Source organism: Callithrix jacchus, chromosome 14, assembly GCF_049354715.1.
Source record: "Callithrix jacchus isolate 240 chromosome 14, calJac240_pri, whole genome shotgun sequence".
NCBI lineage: Eukaryota > Metazoa > Chordata > Mammalia > Primates > Cebidae > Callithrix > Callithrix jacchus.
In genome coordinates this window covers 8,871,333-8,889,846 of record NC_133515.1, presented here as the reverse complement: position 1 = coordinate 8,889,846, position 18,514 = coordinate 8,871,333, and the positions used below count along the sequence as shown (strand labels likewise).

General features: G+C 43.5%; 1 long non-coding RNA gene across 1 annotated transcript in view; it reads right to left on the bottom strand.

Annotated features, from left to right (window-relative positions):
- LOC128929562 (uncharacterized) overlaps positions 1-18,345 on the bottom strand; it is a 50,247-nt gene extending 31,902 nt beyond the window's left edge. The window contains exons 1-2 of the long non-coding RNA XR_013526333.1: positions 17,762-18,345; positions 17,010-17,098 (exon numbers count right to left, since the gene is read on the bottom strand). This is a non-coding gene — a long non-coding RNA (uncharacterized LOC128929562). The remainder of the gene's footprint in view (positions 1-17,009; positions 17,099-17,761) is intronic.
- Positions 18,346-18,514: the final 169 nt, after the last annotated feature.

The window sequence follows — 18,514 nt, the reverse complement described above, 5'->3', positions numbered from 1 at the left end:
TTATTACAAACAACTTTATGCACATAAACTAGTAAACCTGGAAGAAATGGATAAATTCCAGGACACTTGCATCCTTCCAAGCCTAAACCAGGAAGAAGTTGAAACCCTGAATAGACCAATAACAAGGTCTAAAGTTGAGGCAGCAATTAAGAGCCTACCACCCAAAAAAAGCTCAAGTCCAGATGGGTTCACAGCCGAATTCTACCAGACATACAAAGAGGAGCTGGTACCATTCCTTCTGAAACTTCCAAATAATCCCAAAAAGAGGGAATCCTCCCAAATCATTTTATGAGACATCATGCTGATACTGAAGCCCAGCAGAGACTCAGCAAGAAAAGAAAACTTCAGGCCAATATCCATGATGAACATACATGCAAAAATCTTCAATAAAATACTGGCAAGCTGATTGCAGCAGCACATTACAAAGCTTATCCACCATGATCAAGTAGGATTCATCCCGGGGTTGCAAAGCTGGTTCAACATATGCAAGTCTATAAACGTAATTCACCACATAAACAGAACCAAAGACAAAAACCACATGATTATCTCAATTGATGCAGAGAAGGCCTTTGACAAAACTCAACAGCCCTTTAGGCTAAAAACCCTCAAAAACTAGATATTGATGGAACTTATCTCAAAATAATAAAAGCTATTTACTACAAACCAACAGCCAATATCATACTAAATGGGCAAAAACAGGAAGCATTCCCTTTGAAATCTGGCACTAGAAAAAGATGCTCTCTCTCACCTATTTAATATAGTACTGGAAGTTCTAGCCAGAGCAATCAGGCAAGAAAAAGAAATAAAGGGTATTCGATTAGGGAAGGAGGAAGTCAAATTGTCTCTATTTGCAGACGACATGATTGTATCTAGAAGACCCCATCGCCTCAGCCCCAAAACTCCTGAAACTGATAAGCAACTTCAGCAAAGTCTCAGGGTACAAAATCAATGTGCAAAAATCACAAGCATTCCTATACACCAATAACAGACTTAAAGAGAGCCAAATCAAGAATGAACGGCCATTCACAATATCTACAAAGAGAATAAAATACCTAGGAATACAACTAACAAGGAATGTAAATGACCTCTTCAGGGAGAACTACAAACCACTGCTCAAAGAAATAAGAGAGGACACAAACAGATGGAGGAACATTCCATGTTCATGATTAGGAAGAATCAATATTGTGAAAATAGCCATACTGCCCAAAGTAATTTACAGATTCAACGCTATCCCCATCAAGCTACCAATGACCTTCTTCACAGAATTGGAAAAAAACACTTTAAACTTCATATGGAACCAAAGGAGAGCCTGCATAGCCAAGTCAATTCTAAGCAAAAAGAACAAAGCTGGAGGCATCACACTACTGGGCTTCAAACTATACTAGAAGGCTACAGTAATCAAAACAGCATGGTATTGGTACCAACACAGAGATACAGACCAATGGAACAGAACAGAGGCCTCGGAGGCAACACAACATATCTACAACCATCTGATCTTTGACAAACCTGATAAAAACAAGCAATGGGGAAAGGATTCCCTATTTAATAAATGGTGTTGGGAAAACTGGCTAGCCATGTGCAGAAGGCAGAAACCAGACCCCTTCCTGACACCTTACACCAAAATTAACTCCAGATGGATTAAAGACTTAAACATAAGACCTAACACCATAAAAACCCTAGAAGAAAATCTAGGCAAAACCATTCAGGACATAAGTGTAGGCAAGTACTTCATGACCAAAACACCAAAAGCATTGACAACAAAAGCCAAAATAGACAAATGGGGCCTAATAAAACTCCACAGCTTCTGCACAGCAAAGCACACAGTCACTAGAGTGAATTGGCAACCAACAGAATGGGAAAAAATTTTTGCAGTTTACCCATCTGACAAAGGGCTGATATCCAGAATTTACAAAGAACTCAAACAGATTTACAAGAAAAGAGCAAACAAGCCCATTCAAAAGTGGGTGAAGAATATGAACAGACACTTTACAAAAGAAGACATACATGAGGCCAACAAACATATGAAAAAATGCTCATCATCACTGGTCATTAGAGAAATGCAAATCAAAACTACATTGAGATGCCATCTTACACCAGTTAGAATGGCGATCATTAAAAAATCTGAAGACAACAGATGCTGGAGAGGATGTGGAGAAATAGGAACACTTTTACACAGTTGGTGGGAGTGTAAATTAGTTCAACCATTGTGGAAGACAGTGTGGCGATTCCTCAAGGACCTAGAAATAGAAATTCCAATTGACCCAGCAATCCCATTACTGGGTATATATCGAAAGGATTATAAATCGTTCTACTATAAGGACACATGTACACGAATGCTCATTGCAGCACTGTTTACAATATCCAAGACCTGGAACCAACCCAAATGCCCATCGATGATAGAGTGGACAGGGAAAATGTGGCACATATACACCATAGAATATTATGCAGCCATCAAAAACCATGAGTTCATGTCCTTTGTAGGGACATGGATGAACCTGGAAACCATCATTCTCAGCAAACTGACACAAGAACAGAAAATAAAACACCACATGTTCTCACTCACAGGTGGATGTTGAACAATGAAAACACATGGACACAGGGAGGGGAGCACTACACACTGGGGTCTATTGGGGGGAAATAAGGGAGGGACAGCTGGGGGGGGAGTTGGGGAGAGATAGCATGGGGAGAAATGCCAGATATAGGTGAATGGGAGGAAGGCAGCAAATCACACTGCCATGTGTGTACCTATGCAACAATCTTGCATGTTCTTCACATGTACCCCAAAACCTAAAATGCAATTTAAAAAATAATAATAAATAAATAAATAAAAATTAAATACCTTCATAAAAAAAGAAATTGTGTTTTATATATATATATATACCACAATTCTGTTGTATTCCATGGTGTGTGTGTGTGTGTGTGTATACATACACATATTCCATGGTGTGTGTGTATATGTATATATACACACACACCATGGAATACTACTCAGCTATAAAAAGGATTGAAATAATGGCATTCACAGCAACCTGGATGGAATTGGAGACCATTATTCTAAGTGAAGTAACTCAGGAATAGAAAAACAAACATTGCATGTTCTCACTCATAGGAGGGAGATAAACTATGAGGATGCAAAGGCTTAAGAATGATATAGTGGACTCTAGAAATCAGGGAAAAGGGTGGGAGGGGAGTGAGGGATAAAAGGCTACACACTGGGTACAGTGTACACTGCTTGGGTGATGGGTGCATCAAAATCTCAGAAATCACCACTAAAGAACTTATTCGTGTAACCAAACGCCACCTGTTCCTCAAAAACGTACTGAAATGAACACAAATTTTTTTAAAAGGTGTGTCGGGGGCCATGAGGTAGCTCATTATATCTAGGTCCAGGGTTACAAACTCAAATGCCTACAATGGTCAAAGTAGGAAACATGTACAAGTGAGGAGGACTGGGTTTCGGTGCATATGCTTATACCACGTATGTGATACAGATTGTGCAGAGGTAGAGAGCAACCACACCAAGGTGGCAGAGTTGCTACACCAAGGGTTAACAGACTGAGGGCTGTGGGGCCAATGTCATCAGAAAAAAAGAAAAGAAAAGAAAAGACTAAAGCAGGCTGAATCTCATAAGTAAAAGAAATAATTCTGATCAAGAAGACTGGAAACAGATAGGACCAGTCCTTGCCTCTTAGGAAAGAGCTGAGAAAAGATTTTGGCAAATGATGGCCAAGAGGCAGCAGAACCCTCCTGCAGTGGTTCATAAACTTGGCTGCATTGCCCACTGCTGCTATAAAAATTACCACAACATTGGTGGTTTAAAATAATGTAAGTTTGTTTTTTAAATTTTATTTATTTTTGGAGACATGAGTCCCTAGCTCCTGGCCCCTTCCTTCTGTCTTCAAAGGCAGCAATAGCTGTTCCCATCTCTGTGACACTTACTCTTCTGCCTCCATCTTCCACATTTAAGGGCCCACCTTGATAATTCAGTCTATTCTATCTCTTTTAAGGTCAGATGATAAGGAACTTAATCCCATCCACTACCTGGAATCCCCTCTGCCATGCAACTTAACTTCAGGGAGTAGGCTGGGGCCTTCTTTCAAAGGTCATCATTCTGCCTACCCTACCTGGAGATCTTCAGAAAGTACAGCTGCCTGGGCCCTGTCCCAAGATTCTGATGTAATTGGCCTGAAGTGTGGCCATCAAGATGCTGTTATGCTCCCCAAGTGATTCTAATGAGTAGCCATTGAAAATCACTGCTCTGGCCCGACGTGGTGTCTCGTGCCTGTAATCCCAGCACTTTGAGAGGCCAGTGTGGCAGGATCACTTGAGGCCGGGAGCTCAAGACAAGTCTGGGCAACATGGTGAAACCCTATCTCTTCTCTCTCTCTCTCTCTCTCTCTAGTTGGAGGCTGCAGTGGAGCTGTGATTGGGCCATTGCAATTGCATTACAGCCTGGACAACAGAATGAGACTCTGACTCAAAAAAAGAAAACCCCAAAGTTTTCTGCTCCAAGGAGAATACATATTCTATTTCTATACAAGTACCTGGCACTGCCATAGATGTGTTCATTATATATGTGTCATTTAACTTTCCCAACGACCTATTTTTAGTTAACAACTAACATTTACATGCCAAGCATTGTGATGAATTAGTTGTGCTACTATTGTGATGATCTTTTACAAAAATTTTATCTTGAGTAATCATCACAACTACCCTATGAAGTAGGTACCGTTATTATTCCCATTTTATAGACAAGGAAGCAGACTCAGAAATTTGCCCAAGAAGGCTAGGTGCAGTGGCTCATGCCTGTAATCCCAGTGCTTTGGGAGCCTGAGGCAGGCAGATCACTTGAGGTCAGGAGTTTAAGACCAGCTTGACCAACATGGCAAAACTCCATCTCTACTAAAAATACAAAGATTAGCCAGGCATGGTGGCGCATGCCTGTAATCTCAGCTACTTGGGAGGCTGAGGCAGGAGAATCGCTTGAACCTGGGAGGTAGAGTTTGCAGTGAGCCGAGATTGCGCCATTGCACTTCAGCCTGAGCAAGAGAGCAGGTAGACAGTAGAGCAAGAGAGCAGGTAGACAGTAGAGCAAGGCCTAAACACAAATATAAAACAAAATAAATAATAAATATTTATTTATGTATTTATTGAGACTAGGTATCACTCTGTCACCCAGGCTGGAACACAGTGGCTCAATCATGACTTACTGCAGTCTCAGCCTCCTGGGCTCAGGTGATCCACTTACCTCAGCTTCCCAGTTATCTGGGACTACAGATGTACACCAGCTAATTTTTTGTAGAAACAGGGTCTCACTATGTTGCCCAGTCTGGTCTGGAACTCCTGGGTTCAGGTGATCTGCCCACCTCAGCCTCCCTACATGCTGGCATTACAGGCTTGAGCCACTGTGCCTAGCCAATATTTATCATTTTTTACCCTTTTCAAAAGAGAACATCCATGATTTTTGTTAGGGATCCATGTCATCATATCAGCCAAACTGCAGTTTAATTTCCCAATAAACCGTCATTCACCAGTTTGGGCAGCTTCTATCTGAGGAATATGGAAGATTCTCTAGGCCTTGCTGGGAAACTTCAAACCTTTCCAAGTGGCCAAAGTTGTAATACTTCTAACCCCCTCAATGACCACACTCACGTCATGGCTTACTGCAACTTCCCCCCTCAACCACCCTTAACTCTTTGCAGGTGCAAGCTAGAAATGTAATCTTTATTCAATACCATGGGCAGCAAACATTCCCCAGACCCTCATCTTTGAGAGTAGAAAGGGTTTGAGTGACCACACACCCTACCGGTGGGGACTGTGGTATGTGGTCACAGATCAGTTTTGGAAGGCATGTGTGTGAGGGCCAGGCAAGGTGGCTCTTGATGGGACTATTGATGGGACTTCACAGCCTCACACTGACAGGCCAGGGCAGTGACCACGAGTCTGTCTCTGAAAACCTTCCAAGCCTTGAATGCAGCTATATACAATGTGGATGCATCCTAGCAATAGAAATTTGTGTTAGAAAATAAACTAAACAAAAACTTTTAGGAAGGGATTTTTTTTTTGAGACAGTGTCTTAGGCTTCAGTACAGTAGTAAAATCCCAGGCTGGAGTACAGTAGTGCAATCATGGGTCACTGCAGCTTTGACCTCCGAGGCTGAAGTAATCCTCTCACCTCAGTCTTCCGAGTAGCTGGGACCAGGTGTATATTACCATGCCTGACTAATTCTTTTTCTTTTGAGAGTGAATTTTGTTCCTGTTGCCTAGGCTGGAGTTCAGTAGTACAATCTTAGCTTACTGCAACCTCCACCTCATGGGTTCAAGTGATTCTCCTACCTCAGCCTCCCAGGTAACTGGGATTACAGGCACATGCCACCACACCCAGATAATTTTTTGTATTTATAGTAGAGACAGGGTTTCACCATGTTGGCCAGACTGGTCTTGAACTCTTGACCTAAGGTGATCTACCTGCGTCAGCCTCCCAAAGTGCTGGGATTACAGGCATGAGCCACTGCGCCTGCCCCCTGGCTAATTCTTTCATTTTTTGTAGAGATGGGTTCTCATTATGTTGCCCAGCCTAGTTGCAAACTCCTTGGCTCAAGTGATCCTCCCCTCTTGGCCTTCCAAAGTGCTGAGATTACAGGTGTGAACCACTGTGCCTGACCAGGAAGTGATCTTGATGTGAAAAAATTTTTGGCATAGCAGAAAGAAAAAAAAGAACAAAGTCAGCAAAACATAGTAATTTTTATGTTATTATGTAAATACAACAGACTTCTTTCTCCCTCCTTTGGTTCTAGTGGGAAATCCATACTTCACCAACTCCCAGCTGCATGTGGGTACTTTCCCCTGTCCCACCCTCTCGCACTATTAATACCCAAGGCATTCTCTCTGCCTCCCTCAAGCCAGCCCTGACCAGCTTGTGCCCACTCTGTTCTCCCCAGGGATCTCTTGCGTGACTAATTCACTTTCTTTTACATTCTCTTGCACGAATTGTCACCAGCCTCCATAACCTACAATGTCTATTAACTGAGAGGGGTCCACCTGCTTTGGCAGAGTGACCACAACATAATGGCTTTATGAAGAGGATGATCTAGGCTATGATAACACACTTTTCTCCCTTGCTCTTAGCTTCCTAGCTAGGTATAAACCACTGCACCCAGGGTGTGGACAGCTCTGCTGCCTGTAGTGAGCCTGCACTGGGAGTTGTGTGTGCTGAGTGGTGCTGAATTTATTGAGTCTTCCAGAGCCTCTGTTATAGGTTTAACCAACCTAAATCAGAAGTTTTGGTAATTGGGAAGGAGTACTGGGTTGGATCCCTCTGTAAAGTGGCTCTGTGTTGAGTGTCTTGGCATAGACCTATCTATGTATCTCAGATTAAATCATATGTCTGAATACCAGCATAAGCCATGATGGAGCTAGGCTCAGGGGAGTGACTTCTACTTTATGACCATAGGCTGAGACCATACGCCTCAGCCAGGCATTAACCTCTTTTCTATAGAGTGCTTAAGGGAAAGACTGATATTTTATGCAATGTATGGCCCCATTGAATGGCCACTCATGGGAGAAAAAGCAGTCATCATGTGATATGCTTGATGTGAAATGTGATATAAGGTCTATACTCTTAAGTGCAGACATGTCTCTGTAACTCTGTGATGGTTAATTTTAAGCCTCAAGTTGGCTGAGTCATGGTGCCCAGATACGTATGTGGTCAAACATTATTCTGGGTGTTTCTATGAAGGTGCTTTGGGATATGATTAACATTTATGCCTCAGAAGAAGGAGCAAAAAAGAAATTAATATTTTTATGAATGGAATTTGAGATGAGTAGGTCACTCATCATAATGTGGGTTAGGAGCTTCATCCATTCGGCTGAAGGCCGTTATGGAACAAAAGACTGACCGCTTAGCAGTAAGAGGCACATCTTCCAGGAGAGAAGCTTTACACTTGAGCTGCAACACCGGTTCATCCTGGGTCTCTCACATACTGACCCACCCAGCAGATTTTGAGACTGTCCAGTTTCGATAATCACATCAGGAATTATTTTAAATAAATCTCTTTCTCTCCATATACACAGCCTATTGGTTCTGTTTCTGTGGAAAACTCTGACCAATACAGATCCTTCAATGTTTCTGCTGCTTCTGCTTCTACTGGCCAGGCCTCTGTCACAAGAAAGATCTTGATAACTCAGTGATAGAGAAAACACCCACGGTGTCCTACAGATAAAACACAAACGATAGTCCCCAGTGCCCTACCCTGGCCACCACTAAAAGGCCAGAGGACATTATAACCTTTTAGCTCCTTGTAAAACAGACTGACAGCACACATGGGTCCTCTGAAGTGCTACAGACTAATGAAAACAGATGTGCAGTGTCCACTCGGCCCAGCAGTCATGGGTGTAACTCCTGGCCTGACCCTGCTCCACTGGGTGTTCATGGCATCTCAATGATTAACGCATGTGCTCTCACCAATTCAAAGACCTTAGAGGAGTGACACCATTAAGGAAAGGAAAGGCTGGGCTAGGAGGCTCATTCCTGTAATCCCAGCACTTTGGAAGGCTGAGGTGGGTGAATCACCTGAGGTCAGGAGTTCGAGACCAGCCTGGCCAACATGGTGAAATCCCATCTCTACTAAAATACAAAAATTAACCAGGAGTGGTAGTGTAATCCCAGCTACTTGGGAGGCTGAGGTAGGAGAATAACTTGAACCTGGGAGGTAGAGTTTGCAGTAAGCTGAGTGCCATTGCACTTCAGCCTGGGTGACAAAGTGAGACTCCGCCTCAAAAAAAAAAAAAAAAAAGGAAAGGAAAATTGGGATGTTTTAAATGACATCTTACTTTTATGATGCCCCAATGGAGAGGAAGTCCTATAGTCAGCGGTAGGCAGGCCCTTTTTGACACAGACACTAGGCAGTACTTTTTCTAGGAAACATATACCAACTATAGGTCTTCCTCATCCCCTTAGTCAAGTGGCCACTATTAAAGAGGCCCTAGATGGTTTGAAGTTATTGGCTACTAATGAGAAATGCCCAAGATCCAGGTCTTTGCTTCCTGAGGCAAAAATTCTGAATACCGAGGTAAGCCTCCATTTCAGAATTCCCAGAGTCACCCTCCAGTACCACAGGATCTTCATGAAAAGATCTGGTGTCAGTGACTCTGCAACCTGGGCTTCCCCCGCAATGCACTGATCTGATTTTAGTTCAGAACACCCAGAGCCCTATGCTCTTTTATAGAAGCTATCCAATGCATCCACTCGCCTCTCCCCAAATGCAGTCCCCAGCATGTAAACCCAGTAATCCATCCCTTACCTGAGGCAACGGCAACGATATAGCATGCCCCTGGGATCTTAGACACCATCTAAGGGGAATCACCCCTATACAGTTATGGTGGGCCATTGGTCCTTGCATTATGATTATTTTTATTTAAGACAGAGTCTCTGTCACCCAGTTTGGGGTGCAGTGGCATGATCTTGACTCACTGCAACCTCTACCTCCAGGGTTCAAGTGATTCTTGTGCCTCAGTCTCCTGAGTAGCTGAGATTACAAGTGTGCACCACCACACCCAGCTAAATTTTGTATTTTTGGTAGAGACAGGGTTTTGCCATGTTGGTCAGGCTGGTCTTGAACTCCTGGCCTCAAGTGATCCACTGCCTTGGCCTCCCAAAATGCTGGCATTACAGGTGTGAGCCACTGCACCCAGCTGGTCCCCACATTATAATCAACATTTTGTGGCCTTGATTCATAATGGTTCCCAAATCACAGTACTTCCCAGAGGCCCCATTAAATTTAAAGGAGGAACACTCTACGTTCTCTGGGGAGTCATAGGACATATGAATGAAAGCAAATGATTCTACCTTACCTGACTGTTGGCCCCTTGCTGGTTTGGTAACTTTGATTAGTCATTACTTTATTAAGTATCCCATCTGTAAAATATGAGTAATCATTATGCCTGCCCTACATTCATCATGAGCGTGTTAATAGCATACATGAAAGTGCTTTATTCCCTGGGAAGTAATCCACAACTTTGAGGTATGACTGGGCACCAGTCCAGAGATATTTGAGATATTGTAGACAAGCTGCATGAGTCACCGCATCCAAGACAATGTTATTGGTTCCTAGATATGGCTTACATGCTCATGCCTGTGGACACTAAAGAACTCTAGTTAGTGTTATCTCATCAGTTTGTGCCTGATGGGCTGGTGGATTCCATGGAGTTCTATGACCTGTACATAAAGAGTTTGATGTTGGTCCTGATGGGCCGGTGGATTCCATGGAGTTCTATGATCTGTACATAAAGAGTTTGATGTTGGTTCTAGCGAGAACCAGCAACTTAGCCCCTTAGCCCAATATAAAATAGGAAAATGTCAGTAAATACCCATTCACTACCTAGCAGTGAGATTCTTTTTTTTTTTTTTTTGAGACTGAATCTCGCTCTATCACCCAGGCTAGAGTGCAGAGGTGCAATCTTGGCTCACTGCAACCTCCATCCCCCAGGTTCAAGTGATTCTCCTGCCTCAGCCTCCCGTGTAGCTGGGATTACAGGTGTCTGCCACTGTGCCCGGCTAATTTTTGTATTTTTAATAGAGACAGGGTTTCACCATGTTGGCCAGGCTGGTCTCGAACCCCTGAACTCAGGTGATCCACCTGCCTTGGCCTCCCAAAATGCTGGGATTGTAGGCGTGAGCCACAACGCCCAGCCAATATAGTGAGCTTCTTGAGGGTAGAAGCTGTGTCTTACTAAACTTTTTATTCCTGGCCTATAGCCTAGTGCTTAGCACATTGTGGGTGCTAAGTAAACATTTGTTGTATGGATGGATAGAAATATTCTGGAAGGGATAAGGTTGTTACTTGCTTCCTGGAGTTCCTTATTTCCATAACCATTGTTTGTCTTGTTTTTGCACTATATTTTGTTGCCACATGGGGTCGATATTTTATTTTACACTTATGGGAGAAAAGGCACCATGAATATAAATTGAAAATACACACTCAGTATCTATATCAGGTTCATCATTCAAATGCCAAGTTATTCTTTTTCTGTGTATAAACTAGAAGAAATCTAAAACAAATTAAAGAACCAGCTTTCTTTTGAAGCCCTTCTCCCTTTTGCTTTCAGGCAAAGGTAGTTTCAGGTCCATGTAATTTAAGGTTTTTGACAATTGAAAAGTATTTCTCTTGGAGATTTTATTAGCTACAAGAGGAAAGCCAATAAAAGATGCATGTTGACATGTCTAAGTTTATATAAGTACTCATGCGTTCTAACTTGGTATTAGTCATTGAACACACAGGGGAATTTTCACAATTTAGGGATGTGCCTCAACAAAGATGAAAAGTAGAAATGCAAAGTAGAGGGGTTTTTATTCCAGAAAAAATAAACAAACATGGTAGAACTTCTCAACAGACTGCGGTTTAACTACTAAGGAAAGTTCACAGTCTCTGAACCCCAGAGCCGGGGTTTTCCTGGGCGAGAGGGACCAATCTGCTTCTCCTCTTTGAGGAATCACTCACGAGAGGAGCAGGATTTTCAGTTGCCTTTGCCACAGCCAGCAATAAGCTTAGACATGGCACTCTTTTCCATCTGACAGTTTTACATAGGCAAACCTTTCTTATGCTGAAACTTCATCACAGTTTTCTTCCATGACCTTAATTAAATGCAAATATATGAGAATGCTTGGCTACATGTAGACTTTTGTTTCTGAAGATGGCATCAGACAGTGTGAAAATAGAAAAAAAATGCATAAATTCTGTGCTTAACGTGTGAAACAAATAGTGTATATTTCATTGTTCCTAAAGTACAAGTTTATGGGATCTCTTCAATTGACTACAAAGGTGCTCTATGCGCGCATTGAATCAAATCAGTTCCTTCCAAAAAACCACTAACAAGATCTTTCCAAGATGTGGAAAGACATCTTGGAAACAGAGAGCCCTCTTATGTCTGCCTGTCACATGAGTGTATGCCACACCCCGTATTTACTAGGTACTTGCTGTGAGCTAGAACACTGTCATAGGAACAGCCTCAGAGAAGGGCAAAGAGACCTGCCAGTTTTCTCCCGCAATGTTAAGAGAGCCCAGTGCAGCATCTGCCCCATCCAGCCAGCTGCCTGTTGTGAAATGCCACCAGAATGATGCCTGGACTCCAAACCGTGCCGTAGTACAGAACTTCAAAAACTGACACAACTGAAGCTTCCTACTGGACAGAGTCAATAGCATTTCTCAAGGGGACACTGAATGCCAGTAGCATACTCCAGAATTATGACAACTCAAAATACTGTATTTTCAAATGCCTTAATTGAAAACAGTTTAGCCTGTTCTAGTGATCCAAGTAGGAAGAAGACTTCATTTTTTTGTTTGTTTTACTTGTTTTATTTTTTCTGAGATGGGGTCTGGCTCTGTTACGCACACTGCAACCTTCACATCCTGGGTTCAAGCGGTTCTCATGCCTCAGCTTTCTGAGAAGCTAAGATTACAGGTGCCTGCCACCATATGTGGCCTTTTTTTTTTTTTTTTTTGGTATTTTTAGTAGAGATGGGGTTTCACCATGTGGGCCAGGCTGGTCTTGAACTCCTAACCTCAAGTAAAATGCCCACCTCCACCTCCCAAAGTGTTGGGATTACAGGTGTGAGCCACTGTATCCAGTCTGCATATTAGTCCATTTTGATGCTGCTGATAAAGATATACTCGAGACTGGGAAGAAAAAGAGGTTTAATTGGACTTATAGCTCCACATGGCTGGAGAGGCGTCAGAATAATGGTTGGAGATGGAAGGCACTTCTTAAATGGTGGCAGCAGGAGAAAAATGAGGAAGAAGCAAAAGTGGAACCCCCTGATAAATGCATCAGATCTTGTCAGACTTATTCACTGTCACAAGAATAGCATGAGAGAGACTGGCCCCCATGATTAGATTACCTCTCCCTGTATCCCTCCCACAACACGTGGGAATTCTGGGAGATACAATTCAAGCTCAGATTTGGGTGGGGACACAGTCAAACCATATCAGCCTATTTTAGGGTTAGTTTGTCTGTTTCACCAAAAGAAAAACTAAGAATGTGGGAAGTTCAGTGATTTCTACAATAAAACATAGCAAGTTGGTGGTGTCCAAAGCCAGCATTGATGGCTCATTCTTAGTTGCCCTTCTGTGACGTATTTCCTTCTGTCTGTTTCTTGGTGCTGTGACTAGAACCGCCCATAACCTAGTAAAACTGTCAAAAATGATTGAGGAACAATGACATCTTGGTCCTTCCTTTGTTTGGGAAGAGGACGCTGCTGACTACGTTCTTTTCCGAGTAGCCAATATTCTTGTCAGCAGGATTTGTGTAATAGCCACCTTGAAGAGCTCCTCAAGGACTTTGTTAAAGCTTCCTTGGTAAGGAACTTGAGGCTATTTGGTGAAAAAAGCCTTGCAAATATAAATTTATATCCACCTTTTCTCCTTCTCCGCTATTCCCTCTCCCATTCCTTTAGTGTATTACTAGGTCCAATAGCCCCGAAATACAATCCAACACTTAACTAGATGTTTATCACTGGCTTAAAATGATTTGGTACAGTTGTTGGGTTGGAAGGGGGAAGGAAGAAGGTCTGAAGAAAACGAAAAGATATCATTGAGTCATTTACAAGCATCATCTCATTTAATCCTCACAACATACTTGTGAAGTAAAGCTTCACCCCCATATAAAAAGGCAAGGAAACAGGCTCAACGAGATGAACTTGCCTGAAGTCACCCGGATCCCTTAGATGTTGAAGTTCATGCTTCAGTCCCTCTTCCTCCTTTCCCAGTAAAAGCCAAGCCCTCACACCAACTCAGGACCCCACCCCTTCTCATCTTCATGGAGACTTTGCTTCATTTCTTATTCCCTCCATGCATTTTCAACTTCTTCCCCTGCTGAATCCACACCTCCTAACCACCCCATTCATTAGTATTCAGTGATGCTCTAATAGCTCCTCTTGTTAAAATCATAAAAATGGCCAGGCACAGAATCTCACGCCTGTAATCCCAGCATTTTGGGAGGCCAAGGTGAGCAGATCACCTGAGGTCAGGATTTCAAGACCACCCTGGCCAACATGATGAAACCCTGTCTCTGCTAAAAATACAAAAAATTATCCTGGGGTGATGGCAGGCACCTGTAATCCCAATTACTCAGGAGGTTGAGACAGGAGCATTGCATGAACCTGGGAGGTAGAGGTTGCAGTGAGCTGAGATCCTGCCATTGCACTCCAGCCTGGGCAACAAGAAAGAAACTCCATCTCAGCTGGGCGTGGTGGCTCATGCCTGTAATCCAAGCACTTTCGAGGCCAAGGTGGGCAGATCACCTGAGGTCAGGAGTTCAAGACCAGCATGGCCAACATGGTGAAACCCTGTCTTTAAAAAAAAAGAAAGAAAGAAAGAATGAAACTCCATCTAAAAAAAAAAAAAGTAATAAAAACCCTTCCTTTGCCTCTGCTTCTCCATCCAGTTAGCACCTTTTATCTCTACTCCCCCTTGACAGCCAAACTTCTTGAAAGCGTTGTCTCCGTGTGTCATGTGTTGTCCCCAGTACTTCACCCCATTCACTATTCAATCTTCTCCCATCCAACTCCTTCTCCTCTGCTGTGTTCATTGTGGTTGACTCCTTGACATCCATTCCTTTTCTCTTTACAACTAACCTGATTTCCACTGGGTTATGTATATACCTGAAACAGTTTAGATGCTTCAGAGGCATCTGATTCCATCTTGAACTCTAGGATCGTCGAGGTTCTAAACACCATAACAGTCCCTAGTTACAGTTACATTGCTTCTTTATCACTAACAAGGGATGGACATAGGGCTCAACTACAGCCAGTAAGACATGAGGCAAGGCTTCCTGGTTGTTTTGGGGAAAGAAGCTTTCTCACTTTCTGAGAGTTGCTAACATAATCACCTGTCCTGCAGATTTGGATAAGTAAGTCTGAACCCTGGGAGTTGTTGGCAGCCATCCTGGGCAGTGGATTGGGGAAGGCAGGAACCTTAGGATGAAGCTGACACTCAAGAAAACAGAGTGGAGAGACAAAAGGATTCCAGGTGCCTGATGACATTGTTGAAATGCTGGATCAAACCTTCCCTGAAACTCACCCTAGCCCTGAGCTTTCTGTTATGTGAGTTCATAAATCTGTATTGCCTAAGTCAGTTTGAATCAAGTTTTTAGTTACCTGCAATGAAAAAAATCTTGAGACACTTGTATTAAAATTGTTCTTGCCTGGTTCCGGATTGATCTCTACGTAGCTAAATATAATAATCTCTTTCAGTCTCATTTTCTCTTCTTGACAGCATTTGACAAACATACCACTGACTCCTTAAGGCATCTCTTAGCTTGGCTTCTGTGAGATATATACACATTGAGACAGGTTATTTCTCTGTCACCCATGCTGGAGTATAATGACATGATCACACTCACTGCAGCCTTGACTTCTCAGGCTCAAGTGATCCTCTTGTCTCAGCCCCTCAAGTAGCTGGGACCAGAGATGTCAGCATGCTCAGGTAATTTTTAAAATCAGCATGCTCAGCTAATTTTTAAAATTTTGTCTCACTATGTTGCCCAGGCTAGTCTTGAACTCCTGGACTCAAGCAATTATCCCACCTTGGCCTCCCAAAGTGTTGGGATAACAGGTGTGAGCCACCACACCCTGCCTTCTATGATATTATGGTCACTGGTTTTTCTTCTCCTCTACAGCCTCTGTTCTCTGATCTCATTAATCCACTTTTTTTTCTCTACCTAACTCCTGAATATTCGAGGTCTTCAGGGACTGGTCACATGCACACTTCAATAGTCACTTGATACCTTCTCCCTAGGCAATGGCCTTTGTCATCCAGACTGGAGTGCAGTGGCTCAATTATGGCTCACTGCAGCCTCAACCTCCCAGGCTCAACTGATCCTCCCAACTCAGCCACTCGAGTAGTTGGGCCTACAGGTGCATGTCACCATGCCCAGCTAATTTTTATATTTTTAGTAGAGACAGTGTTTTGCCATGTTGTCCAGACTGGTCTACAACTCCTGGGCTCAAGTGATTTACCCACCTTTGCCTTTCAAAGTGTTGGGATTACAGGCATGAACCACTGAACCTGGCCTATTGTGACATCTTGGCAGTCTCACAGGACCTGAAACCCAACTTGTTATATTAAAGAATAAACTTCATGGCTAGGTATGGTGGCTCACACCTGTAATCTCAGCACTTTAAGAGGCTGAAGTGGGTGGATCACCTGAGGTTGGGGGTTGGAGACCAGCCTGGCCAACATGGAGAAACCCTGTTTCTACTGAAAATACAAAAAATTAGCTGGGCATGGTGGCACATGCCTGTAATCCCAGCTACTTGGGAGGCTGAGGCAGAGGTTGTGGTGAGCTGAGATGGTACCATTGCACTCCAGCCTGGGCAAAAAGAGTGAAACTCCTTTTAAAAAAAAAAATTCTAGAATATAAACTTCACAAGGTCAGGGCCCATGGCTGTCCTTTTTGCCACTGTATCACCCATCCTCAGCATTCTGCCTCACATAGTAAGTAAGATTCCATAAAACTTTTGAATGAATGAATGAGAGACAAATGAGTGAATAAATTAAGTAATGGTGCCCTCTGGTTGCAAATAACATGATATCCCAACTTAAAGTAGTTTAAATAAAAAGAGGAAGTTAGTATAGACAACTGGGGCTGTCTCAACTGAACTTGGGGAGTGTGGTTGAACCTCAAGACCATTTAGAACGTTGGCTTGGGACACTGTCAGGACTTTCTTCAACTCTCACCCCTTCTTCGTGTGCAGTTGCTTCATTTTTCTCTCTTGCTGCCTTTTTAGTTCCTCAGACCAAATGGAGATTCTAGACCTCCACTGGGATTGGCAGGTTTTTTAAAAGGCCCAGACCTTGATGATATCACACTTTTCTGGTTTTCACTCCTCTACAGCCTCTCTTAGCTGGTGTTGTTTATCAGCTTTGTCCTCTACCCAGCCCCAAGTTTTGGAGTTCCTCAGGAACTGTTCACATAGGCTTGAGGGTCATGAGGTCTTTCTCATAACTACTTACCTTGGCCATTAGAGCACAAAAGAAGTCATAGACAGTAGGTAAATAAATGGCCACTGCTGTGTTCATAGAAAACATTGTTTACTCACGAACTAGAGTAAAAGAAAAAAAACAAAACAAAACATTATTTACAAAGAGATGATGGCGCTTTGTAGGTTGTAGGTTGCTGGCCCTGGTCTAGAATACCAACAGATACTGATATGGTTTGGCTGTGTCACCACTGCCCCCCACCCCTCCCCCAAATCTCACCTTGAATTCTAATAATCCCCACATGTCAAAGGCAGGGCCCGGTGGAGATAATTAAATTGTGGGGACAGTTTCCCTCATACTGTTCTCATGGTAGTAAATAAGTCTCACAAGATCTGATGGTTTTATGAATGGGAGTTTTCTGGCACAAGCTCTCTTGCCTGCCGCCATATAAGGCATGACTTTGCTTCTCCTTTGCCTTCCACCATAATTGTGAGGCCTCCCCAGCTATGCTGAACTGTGAGTCCATTAAACCTCTTTCCTTTATAAATTATCCAGTCTCTGGTATGTCTTTCTTAGCATCATGAGAACAGACTAATACAGATACTTAGTCCACATGTCATCAGTTCAGCAATTTGGAGAGAGACAGTCACAGCTCTCTCTTGGTTCTGTGCTGTGTTTTTGCCTAGCTTGGGTCACTTTCCCATCCCTGATCCAAGGGACTGGTGGAAGAAGCAGGGTCAACATATTGCTCTGCAATTCAACATGGCTACTTTCATGGCACTCACCTGTACTATAAGAGGACTGAAGATTGGGAACAATTCCTGGGAAAAATCACGTTGCAAAATTCCAATGTCTAAAACTTAGTTTACTTGTATTTATTTGGCTTTAAAATAACATTTATTTCTCGGGGCAGTGAGACTTTGGGCATTAAATCCAGGCTTCACTCCACCGCTGGGGTGCCACTGGTGGCTATCATCTCCCATGCTCCACATCTGAGTCTTGTACGGATCCATGTCATTGCAGACCCGGCAGTGGTTCAGCCTGCCATCCAGGCATTCTGGGTTGACCCAGGGCTCTGAGTCCCATGCAGTTTCTTGGTTTTTAGTCTGTGTCTGGGTCCTTCTCCCTTGGTCCTTGGGGAGCGTGGCGAATGAGATTCACACAGCTGGCGCCTGCAGGCTCCTCCAGGTTACCATGCCAAGACATGGGCTTCCTGGTGATCTGTGGACCTCGTGGGGCGTTTCACGTGGTGCAGCACATAGACGTGCTGGGCTGGTAGCTCTTTGAGGTACAGCTCCCGCAATATCTGACGGTTCTGACGGACCTCATCCTGGATCACCTTTTCCCTGGGGTGATCCCTCGTGCTCCCAATGCCTCCCTCCTACCTCTTCCCAGGCCGGGACTTCTCCTGTCTCCAAACAATGGCATCCCACGCGGTCTCCAGGCAACAGCGTCCCACGCGGTCTCCAGGCAACAGCGTCCCACGCGGTCTCCAGGCAACAGCGTCCCACGCGGTCTCCAGGCAACAGCGTCCCACG